Here is a 14,704-nt window from a genome sequence, read left to right as displayed (position 1 = left end):
AAGGTCTAGCTGACTGCCTCAATGAATATTTTTGTTCGGTATTTACAGATGAAAATGAAGGAAAGGGACCTCAGTTAAGAAAAAGGATAAATGAGTAATTTATTACACGTGAGTTTTCAGAGGAAGAGGTTCTATTTCAACTGTCAAAAGTAAAGACAAATAAGTCAATGGGACCTGATGGAATACACCCAAAGCTATTAAAAGAGCTTAGTGGTGTACTAGCAAAACCATTAACAGATTTATTTAACCAATCATTGATAACAGGGGTAGTCCCAGAAGATTGGAAGTTGGCGTATGTTGTGCCCATTCACAAGAACGGTAATAGGGAGGAGTCGGGCAACTATAGACCTGTAAGCCTTACTTCAGTAGTGGGGAAAGTGATGGAAACCATGTTAAAGGATAGGATTGACATCTAAAAACACATGGATTTCAAGATCAGAGACAACATTGGTTTACTTCAGGGAGATCATGCCAAACTAATCTTATTGATTTTTTTGATTGGGTAACTAAAATTATAGATCAGGGTGGTGCAGTAGACATTGCTTACCTAGATTTCAGTAAGGCTTTTGACACTGTTGCACATAGAAGGCTTATCAATAAACTGCAATCTTTGAGTTTGGATTCCAATATTGTTGAATGGGTAAGGCAGTGGCTGAGTGACAGGCAACAGAGGGTTGTAGTCATATGGAGTATATTCGAAGCTTGGGCTTGTCACCAGTGGGGTACCTCAGGGATCTGTACTTGGACCCATTCTTTTTAATATTTTTATTAGAGATATTGCAGAAGGTCTTGATGGTAAGGTATGTATTTTTGCGGATGATACTAAGATATGTAACAGGGTTGATGTTCCAGGAGGGATAAGCCAAATGGCTAATGATTTAGGTAAACTAGAAAAATTATCAGAGTTGTGGCAACTGACATTTAATATGGATAAGTGCCAGATAATGCATCTTGGATGTAAAAACCCAAGGGCAGAGTACAGAATATTTGATAGAGTCCTAACCTCAACATCTGAGGAAAGGGATTTACTGGTGATTATTTCTGATGACTTAACCCCTTAAGGACCAAACTTCTGGAATAAAAGGGAATCATGACATGTCACACATGTCATGTGTCCTTAAGGGGTTAAAGGTAGGCAGACAATGTGATAGAGCAGCAGGAAATGCTAGCAGAATGCTTGGTTGTATAGGGAGAGGTATTAGCAGTAGAAAGAGGGAAGTGCTCATGCCATTGTACAGAACACTGGTGAGACCTCACTTGGAGTATTGTACGCAGTACTGGAGACCGTATCTTCATTAGGATATTGATACCTTAGAGAGAGAGTTCAGAGAAGGGCTACTAAACTGGTTCATGGATTGCAGGATAAAACTTACCAGGAAAGGTTAAAGGATCTTAACATGTATAGCTTGGAGGAAAGACGAGAAAGGGGGGATATGATAGAAACATTTAAATACATAAAAGGAATCAACACAGTAAAGGAGGAGACTATATTTAAAAGAAGAAAAACTACCACAACAAGAGGACATAGTCTTAAATTAGAGGGACAAAGATTTAAAAATATCAGGAAGTATTACTTTACTGAGAGGGTAGTGGATGCATGGAATAGCCTTCCAGCTGAAGTGGTAGAGGTTAACACAGTAAAGGAGTTTAAGCATGCGTGGGATAGGCATACGGCTATCCTAACTATAAGATAAGGCCAGGGACTAATGAAAGTATTTAGAAAATTGGGCAGACTAGATGGGCCGAATGGTTCTTATCTGCCGTCACATTCTATGTATATGTTTTTATGTAATTCCACCTGTGGCTCTACGAGCCGTCATATCCTGTTCAACACTGTAAACAAGAAAATCACTTTCAATAAAAAAAATGTTTATAGCTTGGAAAATTTGCTAATTGCCTGTAAATAGTATCTTTCTAAATTGGCTTATTCTTAACCCCTTAAGGACTGAGCCAAATGTACACGTTTTGATCAAAATAAAATGTAAACAAAACTTGGAATTTGACTATATGTCTGTTCAGCCGTAATTCACCTCTTTCATATTAAGTGCACCCACACTTATTATATATTATTTTATTTAGGAGAAATAGGGCTTTCATTTAACATCAGATATTTAGTTATGAAACATAATTGAATATGAATACAATATAAAAACAAATTTAGAAATTAAGACATTTTGTTATTTTTTTAGTTCTGCATGACATTGTAACTGTGAATGTTTGCTTTTACTGCAAAAAAATATACATATTTGTATTCAGCGATGTCTCACGTGTAAAACAGTACCCCCTATGTACAGGGTTTATGGTGTTTTGGGAAGTTACAGGGTCAAATATAGCATGTTACAGTTTTCAGTTTTTTCACATTGAAATTTGCCAGATTGGTTACGTTGCCTTTGAGACCGTATGGTAGGCCAGGAATGAGAATTACCCAAATTATGGCACACCATTTGCAATAGTAGACACTTTTTTTTAGTGGGCAAATAGTTTTGACCACGAACATCTTCTGACAGCTGCAGGTCAGTAGATAGATAACTCCTGCAGTTTAGCAGTTAAAGAATGATTTAACAGAGAATGTTTTAGAATTAGTGGCGTTTGTAAAGGTTTTGGATTTTCTATTGATGTATCTGCAGGAGTTACATCTCCCACATTGGTATGTCCCAGTGGTGGAATATTTAAGCCACGTTTTGTTAGCTGGTAGAGGTTTCAAATAATTAAATCAGTGAAAATGCTGCATGTCTATATTAAATAGACATTTCAAGTGCATAGGTGATAGGTGCCCAACACACACTCAAAACATAACGCCTGATGCGTGTTTCGGTGCACTAGCATGTGCACCATTGTCAAGGGAAAAAGAGGTACTGTGTGTGGCCCCCCATATATAGGGAAAGACTCACTTGGTAGATTAATTGGGCAAGTGTCTTGAGTTTAAAAATCCAAAAACTCTCTCTTTGTAATAGTTTTCTCTCAAGATCTCCCTTTCTCGGACCTAGGTTTACTTTCTCAATCCCATTAAATCCTATCTTGTCTGCCGATCCACCATGAGTTTGAGATGTTTTGAGATTGGTGTGTCGACATGACGTGAAGAATTTACAGAACTCACATGTTCTAAAATTCTTTGTTTCAGTGTATATCTGGTATGTGAGCGCTCCAATAGAGTTAAACAAATGATAATAAAATAAAATAATATAATGATGACCACTATAGCTAGAAACACCACAATGACCACCAAATGAAAAATCAGCGGAGAAACTGGCATATACACTGGGTAAATCTATCTAAATAAATGTACTGTAAACATGTACAAAGTGTATAAAAAACTTAATTTATTGTATACAAAACGAAACATGATTATATTAAACAACACCTCAAATGTCCAGATCAAATCTCTGCAAAGTGGATAGTATGGGGCCCCTTATTCGTTATTGTTTTCCACAGATAAGCTGATGTTAGGAACTGGAGATGTGCACATAAAAAATATAAACAATTAATGAATTCAAAATATAAAAAATGTATTCCGCAGAAAAAATAATGTTAAAGATAGTACCCAAATGAATGCACCGTCTCAAGTGGAGGGAGCTCGCAAACCAACCAAAATGCCGGGTCGGGACTAAGGGGGTTGCGATTAGGATGTCCCCAAGTGTGAAACCATATCCACAAGATATTAAACACTCTGGGGGTTCACAAAGGCAACTTACCCTGTTCGTCCAACCTTCGGATAAGGTGATGGGAGCACACCAACTCCAAACAGTGGGAGGTGCAAACGATGCCGTTCCCGCCAGGCCAATCGCCGAAAATCAATGCCAGATCGTAAATGAAGGACCGGATGGGAAAACCAAGTCGGTCGGCGGTGTGGTGAAGCAGCAGACAGCACGTCTACGCGTTTCGTCCTTGCTAGAGGACTTTCTCAAGACGGAAATAGTTTTGCCCACAAACATCTTCTGACAGCTGCATATCAGTAGATAGATAACTCCTGCAGTTTAGCAGTTAAAGAATGATTTAACAGAGAATGTTTTAGAATTAGTGGCGTTTGTAAAGGTTTTGGATTTTCTATTGATGTATCTGCAGGAGTTACATCTCCCACATTGGTATGTCCCAATGGTGGAAGATTTAAGCCATGTTTTGTTAGCTGGTAGAGGTTTCAAAAATCTGGGGACTAGTGTGTCTCGAAGATTTCTTCCCCTTCTTGCAGTTATGGTTGCGTATCAATGACCATCTTGTTGTAAAAGAGGACAAAACCTTTCTAGAATCCCTTTTGCAGCAAACCACCCATCATTAAATGTGCCTATACATCTAATAGGTTCTTGTTTTGGGCTAGTGGATACCTGCTCAGACAGAAGTATTTTTCTGTCTATTAGAAGAGCTCTTTGGTAAGCCCTATTAAGACACCTATTAGGGTACCCTTTTTACTTAAAATTTGCCCTCAATTCTTTGGTTTTGATTTTAAAGTCATCAACCGATAAACAGTTCCTCCACAGTTTGAGGTATTGTCCAAATGGGATGCCTCTTTTTAAACTTGGGGCGTGATGACTTCCCCAATTGAGTAGATTATTTGTGGCTGTTGATTTTCTGTATAGTGTCAATTTTAATAGAGATATCCAAGCAATTCAGTTGGTTGTCTCCAATTTCCAGAGTTAATTTGAGGTTTATTTCATTCTGATTCAATTTGTCATCAAGCTCCCTGAACTGGCTTGTGGTGCCTGTCCATATAATCAGAATATTGTCTATGAACCTTTTCGATATACTCACATTTTTGGTAAAGACATCCAATGTTTTGTCAGAAAATACAGTAGTCACCCCAGGTGAAGGTTAGCATATAAGGGCACGCAAGCTGACCCCATAGCTGTCCCTCTCACCTGGTGGTAGTATTTCCCCTGAAATAGGAAATAGTTATGGTTTAAGATTAAATGGAGTAATTCCATGACAAATGTGTTGAGAGATGATAGCATGGGATCACGTTCCTCAGAGAATGCCTCCACATGTTTAACTCCCACATCATGTGGGATGGAACTGTAGAGGCCTTCTACATCAAGGCTATAGATGATTGCCTCTTGAGTTATTACTAGATCTTGTAACAGATTCAACATTTGTTTGGTGTCTCTCAAATGAGAGGGCAGTGTTGTGACAATATCTCTTAAGATGTTATTTATATATATATATATATATATTGATGTTCTGTGTTAAATTTCTAATGCCAGAGACAATCAATCATCCTAGCTGTTTATGTATGTTAGGGAGTAAGTAGAACGTTGCTATTTATGGGTTCTTAATGAACATAAAATTGTGTTAATCTTTACTGATCAGTGCCTTATGGATTGCATCGTCCAAGAGACTTGAGGTCTGATAGATATTTATGGGTTGGGTCTGTCTTGAGAATTTTATATGTATCAGTGTCGCTCACCAGTCTGGTCATCATATCAATGTACTGTGATCTGTCCATCACTACAATGGCTTTATAATGAGTGATTTGTTGTTACTCAAATTTCTCAAGGAGTTTTGTTCTTCAAGTGAAATATTACTGTTTTTCTTTAAAAAGTGATTACTCTTGGCCAGTTTTCTTGTTCACTGCATGTCAATTCAACAAACAGATCAATGCACTTGAAGTCGACTAGATGAGGGGTGAAGGTACTTTTACATTTAACATTTGTGAATGGTGCTTCAAAGTTGTTACCTTTCTTATTAGTAGTTAGGGGGTCTACCAGTGTGTCTAACAAGTTTAGACCATGTCTATCTAAATCCATACTTTTTGCTCTTTTCTCTTCTCTCAGTGATTGAAATTTATATAATGCCAGTTTTCTAATGAAAAGGTGTGTATCCTTTGCCCAGGTAAAAAGATCAAAGTTTGGGACAGGGACAAAGGATAAACCTTTCAGTAAGACACCCAGTATTAGTAAGACTTGTCTCTTTCTGGGATATTGTGACCTCAACCAGCTTCTTGTTCAAGGTGTTAGTGTTTCCTCCATATTTGGTTTGCAAAAAAGGATGCTTCTAGGGTTTTTAAGGATGCTTCTAGGGTTGGTATCGGACCGTCTATGTTGGTCACTATTAATGGAATCAGATTCAGACCCACTAGTCTCATATTCAGAGGTAGAGGCGTATTCTGAATCAGACTTTTTGTTTTTATTTTTAGGGTTTCTATTACTCCTATAGACATAACCCATCTTGAAATCCTGTGTGTCTCTCATTAATTTATTGTGTTTACGGGTTTTGATGTTTAATTAGAACTTGTCAAGTTGATTTTTGAGTTTGGTTTTCAAGGGTTCAAAATTTAATTTCCCTTTAAATTTTTGTACCTTTTCAATTTGTTGCTCTAGTTCTTAATTGAGTGTTTCTAATTTATTTTTTTTGAATTTACATAAAATCAACATAAACTTCCTAGAGCAGGTACCTGCTGCTTCTTCAACTCAGTATATGTGGGAGGCTGGTGTATTTTGAACTCTTAAACCCCTTGGGATGAGTTCTTTCTTTAGGTTAGGGGTAGTCAACCTTTTAATACCTACCGCCCACTATTGCCTCTTTCTTGAAGGTAAAATTTCCTCACCGCCCACCAGTGCTGCAGTAACTCAAACTTTTTAGAGCGTCTTCAGATACCCTGGTAAATAGCCACGAGCATATTTCTTTTTTTTCAGACTGGGTTCTACATTTGTTGCACAATTTAACAACTACTTACTCTTACCACGTTTTAATATGCACTCCACACAGTGCTCCCCTCCCCCCCCGTTTCCCCTTTTATTACAAACACCCAAAACAACGCTGTATTAGTCGCCAACTTTTATTACTTGTCACCTTAAAAATAAATTTCCCTTTTTTTTGCTACTTTTCCTGCCTTCTTCTTCTTTACCTTCCTTTATATTATATCAATATATTAGGGGTCTCTTTTTCCCTTTCTCTTTATTCTCTCTTACTCCTTCCTTTACTTATTTTCCTTCTTTCTTTCATTTATTTTATAAGATAACAAAACTTAAATTGCCAAACCATGAGCCACTCTAAACACTGCTTTCTTTCCTCTAGTTAGCCCACTTATTATTAACAGCCAACAACAATTCTCATCTTCTCCTGTCTATACATTTTCTTTCCCCTATTTTACAAGTGATCTGCTCTGCTTCTGCCTGTCCCTGCTATCGTGCATCAGCACCCACTCCTCCAGTGCCTATTTTTCCCCTGACGAAGGTGCCAACGCTAGTACACCGAAAGGCGCGTCGGGCGTTATGTTTTGAGTGGGTGTTGGGCACCTATCACCTATGCACTTGGTATGCTTATTTAATATAGACATGCAGCATTTTCACTGGTTTAATTATTCTCTCACTCTTTTTATGCTGTCTCTACTAACTATCTAACTAGCTTACCAGGGATAGAGGTTTTTTATCTTACTGTCCTACAAACTTTCTAATTAACCTTTGTTAGGACTGTATATTACTATCTGTCTATACTATATGTCTATTGGTCTCGGACACCTCTACAAATAAGGTATTTACTCTCACCCTGGTATAATTCCGTTTATCTAGATTGGGGACAGGGCAAATTGTGCGCTAAAACAAGCAGTCTAATAAAGCTGCCATTAGTTTAAGCAAATTACTGGATGACCCTATACTCCCATTATGAGTTAGTGAAGAAGCCTTATAAGGCTACTCTTTTTCTTATTTTGTTTCTAGTTTTGAGACACATGTGTGTGTATATGTACATTTAGTGCTGGTCCAGCTAAATTTAACAGTTATTTAAACAAGATACTTACCTACTATCCAGCTTTCACTCACCCACTTTGTTGTGGTTTGAGTGACTTCATTTTTTTTTATTTTCTCCTATTCATGAATAAAAACTAACAAACATTTTTGAGGATTTTATTGACTGTGGTATTGCATTTATAGGTACAGTACAATATAGTACTGTCAGGGTACCTGTGGTCTCTACCTCCGAAAGAGGTAGAGACTTAGCTGTTCCTCCATCCAGACGGTCTGATGGCTCCCTTCCCCGCGGTCTATCCGGTCATGCTAGGCCGGCCGCGAGGGAGTGACTGCCTTTTACAGCATCTAGGCAGGAAGTAGTCATCAGGACACTCCCCCGGAACAACCTGTCAGTCAATGGCTGCAGGACCAATCAGGACGCCTTGGAGGCGTGGTTACTGCTCTGAACAGGGTATTTAACAGAGCTTCTTTCATTAGCTCATTGCCCTGTCGTGGTTCTAGCTTGTTCTAGTCACTCAGTGCTTGTGTTTTCTATTATCCCTTTTGGTTTTGACCCGGCTTGTTTACCTTACTCTGCTTATCTCTGTTACCCTTGATTCGGCTTGTCTCTCGCTTACCTGTCTTCTGTTACCCTCGACCTCGGCTTGTCTTTGACCATTCTATACTGTACTACTTACGTTAGTACGGCCATTCTAAGGTCCGGTATACGTATCTGGCTACTGTTTGTACTCTGCGTGTTGGATCCCTGTCCCGATCCTGACATTACGACAGGGCCAATGGATCCTGCAAGTACAAACAGTCAGCTGGCTTCTCCTGATCCTAGGTTTGAAGCCATGGATCACAGAATGGATCAGATGGCGCTTGCGCTACAGGCTCTATTAGCTTGTGCCAATAACCCACCAGAGGAGATACGTAATACCCACTGTGGTTACCTCTAGACCTGAACAGACAGGAGATACTGTTTCTCCTGTCTGTTCAGGTCTAGAGGTAACCACAGTGGGTGCTTCTTCTCGCATTACCCCCCAGTACGCTATGGTGGGGCTCCTGAGAAGTGTCGTGGTTTTTTAAACCAAATTAGTATCCACTTTGAATTGCAACCTCGCTCTTATCCTACAGATAGGGCAAAAGTAGGATTTATTATCACCCTACTCATTGAGAAAGCTCTGAGATGGGCCAACCCACTATGGGAGAACGATAACCCATTAGTTTATAACTATAACGCATTTGTAGCTGCTTTTAGAAGAACATTTGACCCTCCAGGTAGAAAGGTTAATGCAGCCAGATTACTGTTGCGCCTGAGACAGGAGAACCGAACACTGGTGGATTATGCACTAGAGTTCAGGTCTCTGGCGGCAGAAATCAAGTGGAATGAGCAGGAGTATATGGATGTATTTTTGAATGGCCTATCTGATGTAATCCTTGATGAGGTTGCTACCAGAGAACTCCCTGTGAATTTAGAGGATTTAATTTCGTTCATCTCTCGTATAGATGAACGTCTAAGAGAGAGACAGAACACTCGAGAGAGGAACCAGAGACCTTCTTTTAGGTTAGCTCCTGCTTTTCCAAGTCCTGACTCCACGATATCTTTGCTTACTGAACCTATGCAGATAGGGTATACCCGCCTCTCTGAGGAGGAAAGACAGCACAGGAGAAGAGAGGGTTTGTGTATGTATTGTGGAGCCAAGGGTCATTTACTCTCGAACTGTTCTAACCGCCCGGGAGACGCTCGCACCTAAGTCCCTCTAGAGGACAGGCCTTGGGTGTTTCTATTTTGTCCTCTACTCCTAATTATAAGGATCACAGGCTTCTGCTACCAGTTTCCTTAACTTGGGGGAAGGAAGTAGTAAGGGCTATGGCATTGATAGATTCCGGTGCTGCTGAGAATTTTATCGACCAAGCCTTTGCTAGTAAGAACAATTTTCCATCCCAGCTAAGGGAGACACCTTTGGCCGTTGAGGCCATAGATGGTAGACCACTACTAGACCCTGTTATCTTTCGTGAGACCGTACCCATTGATTTAAATGTTGGTATCCTACACATGGAGAATTTATCTCTTCTGCTCATTTCGTCTCCTTCCGTTCCCATAGTTCTGGGGTACCCATGGTTGAAAAAACATAACCCTATTATCGATTGGGAGTTAGGAGAGATACTCTCGTGGGGCCAGGGCTGCCAGGATCGGTGTTTGTGCAAGGTTTCTCCATTAGCTAATATTAACATACCGGAGAATCCTACTCAGTCCACAGAAAGACAAATACCAGACCTTTACCTAGACTTAAGGGCAGTGTTTGACAAGAAGAATGCCGATTCTTTGCCTCCACACAGGTCATTTGACTGTAAGATTAAGCTGCTACCCGGCACTATGCCTCCGAGGGGCCATGTATATCCTTTGTCTGTTCAGGAAAACTTGGTTCTAGAGGAGTATATTCGGGAGAATTTAGAAAAGGGATTCATCAGGAGGTCTTCTTCTCCGGCCGGAGCTGGGTTCTTTTTCATTAAGAAGAAGGATGGCACGCTGAGACCTTGTATCGATTACCGAGGCTTGAATAAAATAACTGTCAGAAATGCCTATCCTATCCCACTGATTACCGAGTTATTTGATCGTCTTAAGGGCTCCAAAATCTTCACCAAGTTAGATCTCAGAGGGGCTTACAATTTGGTGAGAATCCAGCAAGGTCACGAGTGGATGACGGCATTCAATACCCGGTATGGCCATTACGAATACACTGTTATGCCATTTGGACTATGCAATGCTCCTGCAGTATTTCAAGATTTGATTAATGAGGTACTTAGGGAGTTTCAGCATGATTGTGTTATTGTTTACCTGGACGACATACTAATACACTCTAAGGAGATTGAGACTCACCATAGACAGGTCAGAAAGGTATTACACAAGCTGCTGCAACATGGTCTATATTGCAAATTGGAAAAGTGCAGTTTTGATCAGTCTCAGGTAGACTTTCTTGGATACGTGATTTCTGGGGAGGGTTTTAAAATGGATCCTGTAAAACTCCAATCTATTTTAGACTGGCCCTTGCCCAAAGGACTCAAGGCTATCCAAAGGTTTATTGTTTTTTCCAACTACTATAGGCGCTTCATTAAAGGATACTCCTCTATCATTGCGCCTATTACCAATATGACCAAACAAGGGGCTGATACTAAGTTCTGGTCTAAGGAAGCTCTTGGTGCTTTCAAGACTCTCAAGGAACTTTTTGCCTCGGCTCCCATTCTAGTCCATCCTGATACGACTCTGCCTTTCTTGCTCGAGGTCGATGCCTCTGAGACAGCAGTTGGGGCTGTTCTGTCTCAAAGGTTAGGGGTGGATAAACCGTTACACCCTTGTGGTTTTTTCTCTAAGAAATTTTCTGGGCCTGAGAGCAGATATGACATCGGGGAAAGGGAACTGTTAGCAGTCATTAAAGCCTTAAAGGAGTGGAGACATTTGTTGGAGGGGACCCTACACCCTATTACGATTTTGACGGACCACAAAAACTTGTCCTATATTGGGGAGGCTAAGCGCTTATCCTCTAGACAAGCTCGTTGGTCCTTATTCCTGACTCACTTCAATTATGTACTGACTTACAGACCTGGTTTCTAAAAACTCTAAAGCCGATGCATTATCTCGCCAATATGAACCTTCTACTGTACCTGAACCAGTTCTTTCTTCTATAGTTCCGAAATGCAATATCATTGCTAATACGAATCTCAGGATTCATTCTCCATTACTGGCCGAGATCATTAAGTTGCAACATCTAGCACCTAAACAGACTCCTGCGGGCCGTCATTTCGTTCCTCCTGCTCTTCAACTGGAACTTTTACAGTGTTTACATAATAGCAAGATGGCGGGACATCCTGGTATTCGCAAAACTTACGCATTGATCTCTAAGGACTTCTGGTGGCCTGCTTTACGGAGGGATATTGAGGAGTTCATCGCTGCATGTGAAGTTTGTACTAAAACCAAACAACCCCATACGCTTCCATGTGGATTCCTGCACCCCTTGGAGGTTCCAGAAAAACCATGGTCCTGTTTGGCCATGGACTTTATTGTCGATCTACCTATCTCTAAAAGACAGACTGTTATCCTCACCGTGGTTGACAGGTTTACTAAGATGGCACACTTCATTCCCCTGCCTAAACTCCCGTCTTCTCCCGAATTGGCAGAGATATTCGCTAAGGAGATTTTTCGCCTACATGGGATACCCTCTCAAATTGTATCGGACAGAGGCTCCCAATTTGTTTCCCGCTTTTGGAGGTCCTTCTGCTCTCAACTTGGTATTAAATTAAACTTTTCTTCTGCCTATCATCCTCAGTCTAACGGAGCTGCTGAACGTACCAACCAGAAAATCGAACAATATTTACGATGCTTTGTTTCTGAACACCAGGATGATTGGGTCGGTTTGATTCCTTGGGCGGAGTTTGCACACAACAATCTCGTTTGCGATTCTACTCATTCAAGCCCCTTCTTCATGAATTATGGTTTTCATCCGTCTATTCTTCCTTCGGATTCCCCTTCCCAGGGGGTGCCGTCGGTTGATGTTCATGTTGCCAATTTGAGGAAGTTGTGGGATCAAACTCGACAAATCCTTGTGCACAACTCTATGTTGGTCAAGAAACACGCTGATAAATGTAGAAGGGCGGCTCCGGTCTTTGTTCCAGGTGATAGGGTATGGCTGAGCACGAGGAACATCCGTTTAAAAGTGCCCTCCATGAAGTTCGCTCCTCGTTATATTGGACCCTACAGGGTGCTGACCCGTATCAATCCAGTTGCGTATCGTTTAGCTCTTCCTAATACCTTACGCATCCCGAACTCGTTTCACGTTTCATTGCTGAAACCACTCATATGTAACAGATTTTCCTCCACAATAGCCCCTCCTCGCCCCGTTCAGGTGGAGGGTCAGGAGGAGTATGAGGTTAACTCTATTATTGATTCTCGAATCTCCCGGGGGAGAGTACAATATCTGGTTGATTGGAAGGGATATGGTCCTGAGGAGAGGAGTTGGGTACCTCAGGAGGATGTTCATGCTCCCCGTCTCCGCAGGGCGTATCACTCTCGCTTCCCATCTCGTCCCGGTTCATTCCGCCCGGTGGGCGTATCTGAGAGGGGGGGTACTGTCAGGGTACCTGTGGTCTCTACCTCCGAAAGAGGTAGAGACTTAGCTGTTCCTCCATCCAGACGGTCTGATGGCTCCCTTCCCCGCGGTCTATCCGGTCATGCTAGGCCGGCCGCGAGGGAGTGACTGCCTTTTACAGCATCTAGGCAGGAAGTAGTCATCAGGACACTCCCCCGGAACAACCTGTCAGTCAATGGCTGCAGGACCAATCAGGACGCCTTGGAGGCGTGGTTACTGCTCTGAACAGGGTATTTAACAGAGCTTCTTTCATTAGCTCATTGCCCTGTCGTGGTTCTAGCTTGTTCTAGTCACTCAGTGCTTGTGTTTTCTATTATCCCTTTTGGTTTTGACCCGGCTTGTTTACCTTACTCTGCTTATCTCTGTTACCCTTGATTCGGCTTGTCTCTCGCTTACCTGTCTTCTGTTACCTTCGACCTCGGCTTGTCTTTGACCATTCTATACTGTACTACTTACGTTAGTCCGGCCATTCTAAGGTCCGGTATACGTATCTGGCTACTGTTTGTACTCTGCGTGTTGGATCCCTGTCCCGATCCTGACAAGTACACACTGATTGTTACTGTATTGTGTTTTTTATTTGCAGACAGTGTAGGGAGAGGTGTAGACCTGACACTGTGAGCTGGGATTTGGAAGGAGGAGGCAGACAGAGTGGAAGAGCTACTAGGTATGTATTGTAAAGACGCGGGGTAAGATGTAGTGGCCGTTGAGGGGTTATGACATGGCCACGAGGTTGAGATATTGTGTTTGGGTGGAGGCAGGCTTCTTGCACTGGTAACAGCAAAGAGAATTGGATGGAGAAGAGCGATAGCAGAGAGGGGCAGTTGCTGGGTGAGGAGGTGTGAAATGTATGACATACATGTATCCATAAAATATACTCAATTCAAGTACTTGTTCAATCTGGGGGAAGTATAGCTACCCCTGGTGATTTATTGGAGTTTGGGTTGGGCTTATATCTGTAGCAATATTTACAGAATGCTGCAATTTAGGAGACATCCTTGTACCATAACCTCTACATGGTGATACATCGCTAGGGTACTTGACAAGCCTTTTTTAATGGGAATATTCACTATTTTAGATAGTTTTTTTGATAAAATGATGAGGTGATTTGCCAATTTAGACCAAAATAGAAGAGAAATTCTCTTGTATTTAGCTCCATTGGATTATTTTTCCAATTGGCTATTTTTTACTTAAATAGAAAGCAAAGGTACAGGATGCTCCAATAATAAATTATATAAAAACACAAAAAAAGGAAATAAATACAACAATTCTTGAAATTTACAGGTAAGAAAAAAGTCCAAATAAGAGTTGAAAGTATAAATTAGCCAACACAGTACAAGAATGTCTACACTTCTTATTTCAGATTTTCGTATAATTCTCTTGAATTGGGCTTCACTTATGACAGTGTATGAAAGACTGTAAAAGACAAGGGAAACAAATAGCGCGATATGTCACTACATTTTAAAACATATGATATTTAAGTCCAACTTCCAAATCACATTTGTTGGAGCTTTGACAAGCTCTAGATTAATTGGTATACATTGGTATAATCAGCACTTGTAGGATATCCCTCAGTAAGCAGATAGTGGAGCCCGTTATCCAAGGCAGGGGTGATTGGTCCCAGCACATGCAGCAGCTAAACAAAATCCATGGATATGCCAGCTAACATTCTCATGTATGGAGTAGATGCAATCCGTGATTGAATAAAACATACCTTTAATTGAAACTGTCTAAAAACAGAAAAATATGGGGACACAGCAGTGCAATGCATAGAGAAGCATATCCCAGGAAGATAGCCTAATGTGCTTCATGGGACAAGGCACTTAATCTTAGACACCTAAGATTAAGTGCCTTAGTGCAAATATGATCATTGGATGTTGACACACAATGCAGTATCTAATATAA

This window comes from Pelobates fuscus, chromosome 4 (assembly GCF_036172605.1).
Source record: "Pelobates fuscus isolate aPelFus1 chromosome 4, aPelFus1.pri, whole genome shotgun sequence".
Lineage (NCBI taxonomy): Eukaryota > Metazoa > Chordata > Amphibia > Anura > Pelobatidae > Pelobates > Pelobates fuscus.
This window is presented reverse-complemented; position numbering follows the sequence as displayed.